This window comes from Emydura macquarii, unplaced genomic scaffold, assembly GCF_026122565.2.
Source record: "Emydura macquarii macquarii isolate MOO-44397 ecotype Brisbane River unplaced genomic scaffold, CSIRO-AGI_Emac_v2 contig_3251, whole genome shotgun sequence".
NCBI lineage: Eukaryota > Metazoa > Chordata > Testudines > Chelidae > Emydura > Emydura macquarii.
The window spans coordinates 30,827-43,015 of NW_027133388.1; the positions used below are offsets into that span (position 1 = coordinate 30,827).

Below are 12,189 nucleotides of genomic sequence, written 5' to 3' on the forward strand. Positions count from 1 at the left end.
AAGATGTCAAAAGTGCTTATTTATTACATGAGATAGCATAAGAAAGACAGGAGCGGGGGTCCTTTACCATACAGGAACTGAAGCTCCGGCACAAGTCTTAAGGTGAAAAGTACAGTGAAAGTACAATTAACCACAAGGATATAAAATGGCAACTTACAGATTTGCATGGGCATATTATACTAAAGGGAAGTCCCCATGCTTATGCATTGTTATTATCATGAGCTGAGCAACTGCAACAGCAGCAACAATTAGTGAACAAAGAGGTGAACTATAAAGCAAGGAAGAGACCTGCCAAGAGGATACCTACAGCAATATACTCCTGCGGGCCCATCGATGTAAGAGAGCTAGCCTTATCTAAATGTGTGCAGGGACGCTTACCACTGCAAGAACGAGGAGACCCATACTTCGTTCTGATAAACGGGTGGCGTATGGAAACCGTCCTGACCGAGGTATCCGCTAGCGCTTCCACGGATCCACGGAGAGTCTCCCCTTGGGGAGGCTCCCGGGGGACTGATATACCCCTTTTCCCCCTCACCTTACAGCAAGCCTTACCCAGTAATACATACGTATATCTCAATCCCAGTAAGTATTGGGCCTTAACACTTAGTTGCTATTAGTCTATTGGTAGTTAGCTAGGGACCTTTTGAAATAAGGTGACATTAGTTGTTTACTTCAAAAAGAACTTAGCCATAGCCTCACTTCCCCTTTATTATTACTAAAATAGGAACCTTTTAGCTTATCAAGCATTAACAAATGTCTGTGGTCGTCTCAGGATGCTCCAGACCCCAAGGCACTTCCTCCTCTGGCCTGTCGGGCAGAGGGCAGCGTCTGGGCTCTGCTCCTGAGAGGTCTTAACTCTTACTTTTCTGGCTGCAGAAGCTTAGCATTGCTTTCAGGGCCTTGCTCTTGTCAAACTATACTGATTTCGCTTTACAAAGTCTTGCGCGCCCTAACAGGAGCAGAGCAGATTCCCCTGGATAACATTGAATTCCTTCTTGGAAACAGAAGTGGATCCCTTAGGCTCCATGATTGTGCATGGACCAGTTTCAACCCTATGCAACACCAGTGAAGTCCTTTTGTTTGCATCTACATAACAAAGGGCAGAATTTGCTTTAATGTCTTTCCTACAAGAATGACTGTGGTCACTGACTTCATTCTCTTTGGGTTCTCCAATATCCTCCAGCTTCTGCTCTTTGTGGTGTTCTTGGTTATTTATATGATAACCCTGATGGGAGATATCCTCATTATCCTAATTACAGCTGTGGATCCAGCCCTTCGCAGCCCCATGTACTTCTTCTTCCAGAATTTATCCTCTATGGAGATCTGCTTCAACTTTGTCATCGTCCCTAAAATGCTGGTGAACCTCCTCTCGGAGAATAAGGCCTTCTCCTTCTACAGTTGTATGCTGCAGATGTATTTCTTCTTCCTCTTAGGGAGTTCAGAGTGCTTCCTCCAAGAAGCTATGACCTACGACCACTATGTCACCATATGCAAACCACTGCACTACTCAGTTGTCATGGACAAGACTGATTTGTTCTACAGCATGGCCGGCTTGATTTACTTCTGGCCCAAGTCCACCTACTCCCCAGACACCAAGAAGCTGTTCTTGGTCTCATGCACGGTCATCACGCCTATGTTAAACCCCATCATCTACAGTCTGAGGAACAAGGAAGTAAAGTGGGCCCTGAGAAGGACACTGGGCAGGGAAATTTCCTTATAACAGTTCTGAATGAGTGGATAGGGCTTGGAATGTGTATTTTGTGCAGGCCTTGATCTGGCCTTCATTAGAATCATAGAAGATTAAGGTTGGAAGGGACCTTAGGAGGTCATCTAGTCCAACCCCCTGCTCAAAGCAGGACCAACCCTGACTAAATCATCCCAGCCAGGGCTTTCTCAAGCCATGCTTTAAAAACCTCCAAGGATGGAGATTCCACCATCTGCCTACATAACCCATTCCAGAGCTTCACCACCCTCCTAGTGAAAAAGATTTTCCTAATATCCAACCTAGACCTCCCCCACTGCAACTTGAGACCATTGCTCCTAGTTCTGCCATCTACTGCCACTGAAAACAGCCTAGCTCCATCCTCTCTGGAACCCCCTTTCAAGTAGTTAAAGGCTGCTAACAAATCCCCCCTCACTATTCTGTTCTGCAGGCTAAACAAGCCCAGTTCCCTCATCTTTCTTCATAAGTCATGTGCTCCAGTCCCCTAATAATTTTTGTTGCCCTCTGCTGGACTCCTTCCAATTTGTCCACATCCTTTCTGTACTAGGGGGCCCAAAACTGGATATTACCATAGCATTGGAGCACCCAGAGTCTTTTAATAAACTTAACCCCACAACACCCTTCTGAAGTAGGAAGGGCTGTTACCCCCATTTTACAGATGGGGCTCTGAGACAGTGGGCCATATATAGTAAGGTATTACCTAACAATGCTGGTAGGTGCCTAGTGGGACCTTGAAAAGTGCCTACCACAGACTGATTTGCGTCCATGGGCAAGGCTTGTAAAGATATTTAGGGGCCTAGTGGGATTTTCAGGAACATTTCGGGCAGCTACCTTTTGTGAAATTCTGATTGCAGTTAAGCTGTCACATGGAATCTCCCTTACTGGATGTTTTTAGGAACAAGTTAGACAAACACCTGTGAGGCATGGTCTAGTTTTTATTTAGCCCATGAGTGTAGGGGATTGGACTAGCTGACCTATCGAGGTCCCTTCTTGGCCTGCACTTCTGTGATCCTATGTGCACGTCCCAAGCTAGCAACTGAAGACTGGGAAATCTTTCCCCTTCCAATGGGATGATGAGTTGACTCCAGGGTTCTCCGTTTCATCTGAGCTCCTTAAATCCTGATTCAAAGTCCAGAGGGGTCAGTGCAGTGTTTTCCATGGTCTTAGGCCTGAAATGGTTCAGTATATCAAACTCCGCTCATTGGATTCTAAGCAATTCAGACAGAGACCTTTTGTGAAATTTCTGATTTCAGTTAATGCCGGCATATGCCAGATTTAAACAGAGAGGCATGTTAGGTTTGGAAAAGTCAGCTGTAATTTCCTTCCCCAGGCCTGAAAAAAAGTTCTGTATAGCTCAAAAACGTATGCCTTCCATCAGCAGAAGTTGGTTCAATAAAAGATATTACCTCACCTACCTTGTCTTTCTCATATCCTGGGACCAAAAGGGCTACAGATTTCAACTGTCCAACCAAGATTGAAATCTGGTCTGCTGTCTCCACCGTATCTGTTATGTGTCCAGTGACATTTTGGGTGCTATCTAAAAACCTTATAACAATAAATAAATGAAAAGAACCATAGTGATCTACTCATGTAATAACTGCAGTGTGTTGCTTTTCCAGCAGATGAAACATATATTTTTATGTCACAGCCTTTTCTTTCTTGCTTCAGCAAACATTTTGCAAGAACCAATAGGAAGCACTGAATTAGAATCATAGAATCAAAGATGAGGGTTGGAAGGGACCTCAGGAGACTATCTAGTCCAACCCCCTGCTCAAAGCAGGACCAACCCCAACTAAATCATCCCAGCCAGGGCTTTGTCAAGCCAGGCCTTAAAAGCCTCTAAGGATAGAGATTCCACCATCTCCCTAGGTAACCCATTCCAGTGCTTCACCACACTCCTAGTGATTTTTTTTCCCTAATATCCAACCTAGACCTCCCCCACTGCAACTTGAGACCATTGCTCCTAGTTCTGCCATCTACTACCACTGAAAACAATCTAGTTCCATCCTTCCTGGTAGTTGAAGGCTGCTATCAAAGCCCCCCTTATTCTTCTCTTTTACAGACTAAACAAGTCTCGTTCCCTCAGCCTCTACTCATAAGTCATGTGCTCCAGCTCCCTCATCATTTTTCTTGCCCTCTGCTGGACTCTTTCCAATTTGTCCCCATCCTTCCTGTAGTGGGGGGCCTAAAACTGGACACAATACTCCAAATGTGGCCTCACCAGTGCTGAATAGAGGCCGTGCTATAACCCCCATTATACAGACATGGAACCGAGGCACACAGAAGCTAAGCAAATTGGCTAAGGCCACACAGGATTCAGTAGTAGATCAGGCAACTGAAGCTGTATGTCCTAAGTGCACACTGAATGTTCTAAACACTAGACCCTTCTTCCACTCTGTCACCCTGATAATGGTGCCCTAGCTGTCCTCTCACTTGCACAGATGTCCAATCCAATGGAATACAGAAGTACGTACTATTATTCAGTTGTGTGGGACACTGCATGAACAACTAACAAAGAGACAGTCCCTGCCTCAAAGAGTTTACAATCCATTGTTCTCAGCTACTCTGATGATGAATGCAGTGTCAATGTGCATAGAGCTACTACCGTACCTGATTACATAAGAACAGCCATACTGGGTCAGAGCAATGGTCCATCTATCCCAGTATCCTGTCTTCTGACAGTGGCCAATGTCAGGTGCTTTAGGGGGAATGAACAGAACAGGGCAATTATAAAGTGATCCATCCCCTTTTATCCAGTCTCAGCATCTGGCAGAGGCATATCGATATTAGCTAATAGCCACTGATGCACCTATTCTCCATGAACCTGTCTAGTTCTTTTTTGAACCCCGTTATAGTCCTGGCCTTCACAACATCCTCTGGCAAGGAGTTCCACAGGTTGACTGTGCATTGTGTGCAGACGGGACAGCCTTTTTTTTGTTTTATCCTCACAACAGTGTTGTGTGCTATGGCAGTGCTATTATCCCTATTGTACATGTGTTGAACTGAGGCTAAAGGCCAGGTTTTAAAGATATTTAGGTGCTTAGTGAGATTTTCAAAAGCATCCAGCTTCCCATCTCATTGACCTTAAAGGGAGCTAGAAACCGAGGTGCCTTTGAAAATCCCATTAGGCATCTGTCTGCATCTGAATACCTTTAAAAATCTGTCTCATGCATGAGTTGCCCAAGATCAAAGAAGGAGCCTCTGGTAGCACAAAGCCTTGATCTGAGGTCTCCAAATCCTATACCAGTGTCTGAAGCATTGGACAATCCTTCCCCCAAGTGTCTGGAAGAACATCTAAGCACCACTGCAATGTGAATGAATAATAATAAGCTCTCATCATGTAGCAAGCCAGGATGCAAGATCAGAGCTTGGAAGCTAACCCAGAAGTACAGAATAAGTGTCCCACAAGAATTACATGACATCCAAGTCAAGCCTCCATCCCACAAAGGGTACCAAAACTGTGACAACCATCAGCCAGTGGTTGCCCCTTTTTCTCACATGGATCTTACTCCATCAGTAGGTCTGTTGAAATCAGTCGGACTAATCACAGTGCTAGGTACTATTCTGTGTGGGTACGGGTGCACTGGACTGGACTTTTAAATTGCTAGTGGCTGCACTGCTAAATAAAGGCCATATTGTGAATCCTTTGCTCAAATGGCAAACAATTACTCTCATCATTAGCTCCCTGGATTTCAAAGGGACTGTTTGCTTGAGTAAGTATTCTCTAGTGTGGGGAAGGGGTTGACAACCTTACCCTCAATTAGCACCCACAACTGGTCACCAGTTTCCTAGAGGACAGATATTAACTAGTGTGACAGTAGATTTAAAAGACAATCTGACTCCATTCCCCTGAGCCGCGCAACACTTTAGCTGATCAGGGGATTCTCCTAATAACTCGAGAGCCCAAACACATCCTTGGCATAATCCCACCAGCTAGAATGGCATCATTCCAGGAATGGTTTTGGCCTCCTGATGCTTACATAGATCTGCCTGGATTCCCCTTGCTGCTGTTTGGAATAATGACTATCTGTAGATAATAGCTGTTTTGGCTCTCCTGAAGTCAAATTGGCCGTCTCCAAAGACAGCTCCACCACTTGCTACTCTGGGACTAAGGGAGGCAGTGCATTGGGGATAGTCCTCTTGTGAGAATGAAGTCATCCATCATCTACTACAATTAATAGGGCCAGGTCCTCAGCTGGTGAAAATTAACATAGCTCCATTGACTTCCATGGGGCAATGTCAACACCAGCTGAGGAGAGTGACCAGATAGTTTTGTTCTTCCTGCTTCTCACAAGGTCTCACCGAGTTGCTCAATGAAACATCAATTCTGTTTTATCCTTCATTATCACCAAGAAATCCATAAGCACCTTCTGTTGCTAGGCACGTAATGCCATGGGCCAAATTCATCCTGGGTGTACGTTTGAGGACTCCAGTAGCAATACGCCAGTTGAGTCTGCTGTATTTTAACAATCCCCTCTGCGATCTGTTTGAAGTTGAAACTCTGTTCCATGACTTTTTAGTAATGCCCAGTGGGATCCATTAAAATGAACTTCAATTCACGGTTAGCTGATCAGCAGAGCTTAATTTCAAATGGATACTTCAATACAAATTACAGATCAATAACATTATTGTAATAAAAGTTCATATGACCACTAGATCAGGTAGCGACCAAGCTTAGATACCAAGGAGATGGGCACATTAGATCTACCTAAGCTAGATGGATAAGAAGCCTTTCTCCAGCACACCAGTCTCTGTTTCAAAGCTGACTGCAGAGTCATTATCTCTGAGGCTGTGTGGCTCAAGAGAATGCCAATTTGTCACTTGAACAGGGCTCGGCAGCAGCGATGCAGTGTGAAGTCTGTACCGTGGCTCGTGTGAGATGAATTGTGGGGTCTCAGACTAGTCCGCTGTGGAATGATGGAGTTCGCGGAGAATAGGTCCATCCATGGCTATTGGCCAAGAATCAGGGATGCAACCCAGGGTGGGGTGACCCTAAATTTCTGACTACCAGAAGCCAAGAGAGGACTGATTCATTCATAATTGTCCAGTTATGTAAACTCCCCATGAGGTTCTGGTATGGCCAACAGAAGGAGACAGGATACTGTGCAAGAGGGACCATAGATTGACCCAGTATGGCATCACTTATGTTCTTATAAAGGTATCCACATGAAAAAAAAAAAAGAGTGGGATTTTCCAGTGAGTTAGAGAAATTAAGCATCTGGTTCCCATTGACTTGCAATGACATTAGGGGCCTAACTCCTTTAGGCCTCTTGGAAAAGCCCAGACTAATTCAACATCATAGTTAACACTAATTAAACAGCCTTGTGTGCAGGTTTAGCTGAGGAGCCAGTTACACCAGTTACATGATTCAGTTTGTGTCCAGACTTTAGCCATTGCAACTGTGTTTATGCTTAGCAATGTATTCTGGGAAAAATCTGTACAACTCTCCCATAAGGCTTGAGATCGGAGCAGTGTTCCAGAAGGACATCCACGCAGGTCTGTATATAGGGGAAACCCCTATGAGATGGCCTAGTGCGCAGAAAACTGGAAGGAAGAAGGACTGGACACATGGGTTGGTTTCTCCGCTGCAGAAAATCAGTGTGACGGATCACTTACGGGGAAGAAAAGCACTGACCAGTTTATGACTCTGTCTGGGCTGACATAATCTTAGCAACCATTGGCCTGGGTTTTCAGAAGTGACTAGTGAGCCTTTAACGTGCCTACTAAGGCACTCCAAATCCCTTGTCACTTCTGAATACTTAGGGTGGGATTTTCAAAATGACGACAACAGGCGGGTGCCCAGCTCCTACTGAAGACCAATGGGAGTCGGACTCCTAAATCCCTTGGGCTCCATTGAAAATCCCAGCCTAAGCATGGCTCATGCAGGCACAAACCATACTTCAAAACATCCATGTTATCAACTCAAGTAACAGGCCACCAACTGTATTAGAAATTATATGGTGGGCAGGGACTTAGAGGCTGAGGAAGGGTCCTACCAAAATAAGATTGAGGCATATTTAGGGAGTACTCAGTGAGTGTTAAGTGCCTGAACTCAGTGAGTGTTAAGTGCCTGGGTGTTTTTCAAAGTTTCACTAGCTGTACGAATACTTTTAAAAGTCTGGCCCCAAAATATTTACCCCAGGTCATTCAGCAGAGGTGGGATCAGAACCCCTAACTCCTAAGTTGAACATTTTACTAATCTAGAGGCCCATGTAGCCTTTAGAAGGCAATGGAAGAAGAAGAGGTTGAGTTAAGTTTATGCATTAAGGGCAAGATTTTTTAAAAAGTATTTCGATGATTCGTGGGATCTCCAAAAACATGCTTCAGAAGCACAGACTCGGGAGAGACGGGCTAGGCAGCAGTTCGGCAGAAAAGGGCCTGGGGGTTACAGTGGATAGGAAGGTAGATCTGAGTCAGCAGTGTGCCCTGGATGCCAAGAAGGCTAACGGCATATTGGGCTGCATTAGTAGGATCGTTGCCAGCAGATCATGGGAAGTGATTATTCCCCTCTATTCACCTCTGGTGAGGCCTCATTTGGAGTATTGTGTCCAGTTTTGGGCCCTCCACTACAGAAAGGATGTGAACATATTGGAACAAGTCCAACAAAAAATGACTAGGGGCTGGAGAACATGACTTATGAAGGGAGGCTAAGGGAACTAGGCCTGTTTCCTCTGCAGAAGAGAAGAATTAAGGGATATTTTATAGCAGACTTTAACTACCTGAAGGGGGGTTCCAAGGACGATGGAGCTAGGCTGTTCTCAGTGGTGGCAGGTGACAGAACTAGGAGCAATGGTCTCAAGTTGCAGTGGGAGATTTCTAGATTGGATATTAGGAAAAACATTTTGACTAGAAGGGTGGTGAAACACTGGAATGGGTTACCTAGGGAGGGGGAATCTTCATCCTTAGAGGTTTTTAAGGTGCTTGTTTACAGAGCCCTGGCTGGGATTACTTTATGGGGACTGGTCCAGCTTTGAGCAGGGAGTTGGACTAGATGACCTACTGAGGTTCCTTCCAGCCTTCATCTTCTATGATTCTATGATTCTATGTGGGAATCTAACGCCCACGGGACCAGAGGGGGTGAGGGGCAGAAAGGCTGGACAGCCGGGCTGCGAAGCAGCACCGTGCAGACGGGCATGGCTGGGCTGGCGATGGCTGCAGAGGGGAGGCTGCTGGTGGGGGGCGGGGACGAGCGATTCGTGTGTCCTCTGTGTGAGGATCCCCAGGCGGGTGTCCAGCTGAAAGCTCAAATCCTCCCTTCCTGAAAACCACCCAGCGAGCCGGGCCCACATGGCCAAGCCAGCCCGACCCACAGCTCCTCTCCCTTGCAGGGAAAGTGTCTGTGTTTGTGGCCTCTCTACACTTGGCAGAGTGTCATAGAGTCCATGTACTTATGACCCAAATCCACCTACTCCCTACCTGTTGACAAGCTGCCTTCCCTGTGCTGTAATGTTCTGATTCCATTATTGAACCCTGTTATCTATAACTTGTGCAATAAGGAGTTTAAAGGAGCCTTGAGGAAACTATCAAGGAAAACAGTTTTCACTAGGAGGGTGGTGAAGCACTGGAATGGGTTACCTAAGGAGGTGGTGGACTCTCCATCCTTAGAGGTTTTAAGATGTGGCTTAACAAAGCTCTGGCTGGGATGGTTTAGTTGGGGCTGGTCCTGCTTTGAGTAGAGGATTGGACTAGATGATTTCGTGAGGTCCCTTACAACCTTCATCTTCTATGATTCTATGACTTCCTTCAGTACAAAACAGGAATAAAGCTAAGCAAGCATGAGGCTCTCCAGCGATCACATTATATCTTCAGCTGATACGCATTATCCGGCACTGTTGGTTGATATTTGGCCCACTGACTCCAATAAAGAACTAATTTACACCAACTGTGGATCAGCCCCAGTGACTTCAATGAAGGTACACCAGTTTGAACTAGATGGGGATGTGGCTTCTTGACTTCAATGGATCTATGTAGATTTACAGCATTTGTGGATCTGGCCCTATTGACTTTAAGGGATGGCTGTACACTGTTTACACCAGCTGGGCATTTGGCCTAAAGGGAGAAAAATAAGTTAAATGCCAATTCTACTCCCACTAAAAACAATAGATGTTCTGGCACTGATTTCAAGGGGAGAGAGAGTATTCCCTTAATAGCTATGTTATGAATTTGTACAATGGGGTGTCTGAGATGTCTCAAGACCAGTTCCCTAGGCTCTGCCAAAGAAGCTGTTAAATACACCAGTTCCATCCATGATTGAATTATTTGGTAAACAGAGAGATGAGACCATTGTGGGTTGCAGAGGTTGGTGAAAAATTTCTTTATGTTAGGAAAATGGTGCTGAATTCCTTTGGATTATTCTGAAGGATGACTTTAGATGAGCCTTATTGTGTTCCTTTTGTTGCTTGAACGGACACATGCACTGTTTTAGTTTGTAGCCCTGAATCGTGTGTCACAGTGAAGGCGTGTCTATACGAACACTTCATTCATGGCCAGCTGGAGTGTAGATCTACCTTGCACTAGCCTGCCCATGTACTACTGCCCGTGTGGACCAAGTGGTCACACCCTAAAAATTCCATAGCACATTTCCATCTACTCCCGTTTCATAACCGAGGATGGTCAAAGGAAATTTTATCATCGAGTAGCAAGGTTACATAGGTAGTTAGCACAGATCAGCTAGCGGAAGACAGATTTACAGTCCTGCTTGCTGCAGATGAAGGGTATATCTACTTTTGAGCAAGGAAATGTGATTCCCTTGACCCCTGGTACGTATCTGAATGGCTAGCCTGAGCCGCATACTTCCCAGCTCAAATGTTTATGTTACCTAAGTGTTTGTATAGATGTGTAGGACCGGAAGGGACCTCAAGGGGTCATCAAGTCCAGCCCTCTGCATTGAGGAATGACTACGTTCATCCTTGACAAGTGCTGGTCTAACCTGTTTTGACACATCTTTAATCATGGGGACTCCACAGCCTCCCTTGGAAGCCTGTTCCAGATTTTAACTACTCTTAGAGTTAGCACATTTTTTTCCTAATATCTAACCTAAATCTCCCTGGCTGCAGATTAAGCCAATAACTTTTTGTCTTACCATCAGTTGACAGTTGAGTACCATTCTCATATTTGAAGACCATTCTCAGGTCCTCACCCTATCTACTTTGCTCAAGACGAAACATGCCCAGTGTTTTTTAACTTTTCCTCATAGGTCAGGTTTACTAAGCCTAGTATCATTTGTTGCTCTCCTCTGGGTTCTCTTCAGTTTGTCCAGTTTCTTAAAATATGGTGCCCAGAAATGGACACAGTACTCCAGCTGAGGCCTCACCAATACTGCATAGAGTGGGACAATTATCTCCCGTGTCTTACATACACCCCAGAATGATGGCAACCTTTTTCATAACTGCACTGTTGAGGGACAAGGTGGGTTAATAATATTTTTATTGGACCATCTTCTGTTGGTGAGAGAGACAAGCTTTTGAGCTACACAGAGCTCTTCTTTAGGTCTGGGAAAGAAACTCTGAGTGTCACAGCTAAATATGAGATCAAACAGATAGTTTAGCATAAATAGTTAGCTCATATTCATATAAATTTAACGAGTAACTCTCCTTCAGTTAAAAGTAGAGTTTGTGGCGTTTCTGTGCGTTTACGTCATCACAGAGCTGGGTAACATCCTCATCATCATTTTCATCAATGTCGATCTGGTCCTTCACACCCTATGTATTTCTTCCTCAGGAACTTGTCCTACCTGGAGATCTGCTACACCTCAGTCACCCTACCCAAGATGCAGGCCAACCTCCTCTCAGAAGACAAAACCATCTCCTTTGTTGGTTGTGCAGTACAGATGTATTTCTATTATTTGCTGTTACTGAGTGCTTCCTCCTTGCATCTATGGCCTATGACCGCTACAATGCCATCTGCAACCCACTGCATTACATGGCCATCATGGATAAGAAAGTCTGCATCAAGCTGGCTACAAGCTCCTGGATCTGTGGCATCCTGGTGGCCCTGGGGCATACAACCTTTGTCTTCACACTTCCTTTTGTGGGTCCAATGTGATCAACCACTTTTTCTGTGAGATCCAGCCCGTGCTGAAACTGGTGTGTAGGGACACTTACTGGAATGAGATCCAGATCATCATGGCTGCTGCCTTTGTCCTCATGATGCCCTTCTTGCTGATCCTGGTGTCCTATATCTGTATCATCTACACCATCCTGAAAATGCAGTCTGCCGAAGGCAGGCGCAGAACCTTCTCCACCTGCTCCTCACACCTCAACATAGTAAGGTTGTTCTACTGGACAGCCCTTATCATGTACGTGCGACCCAAGTCCAGCTTCTCTCCAGATGTGAACAAGTTACTTTTTCTGTTCTATTCAGTGGTGACTCCAATCTTGAATCCCGTTATCTACAGCCTCAGGAACAAGGAGGTGAAGAATGCTTTGAGGAGAAGAGGGATGAAAGTATTTCATCCACAAAAATAG

General features: G+C 45.2%; 1 pseudogene; it reads left to right on the forward strand.

The window, feature by feature from the left end:
* Positions 1–1,132: 1,132 nt before the first annotated feature.
* Positions 1,133–12,189, forward strand: LOC137142832 (olfactory receptor 10C1-like; annotated as a pseudogene).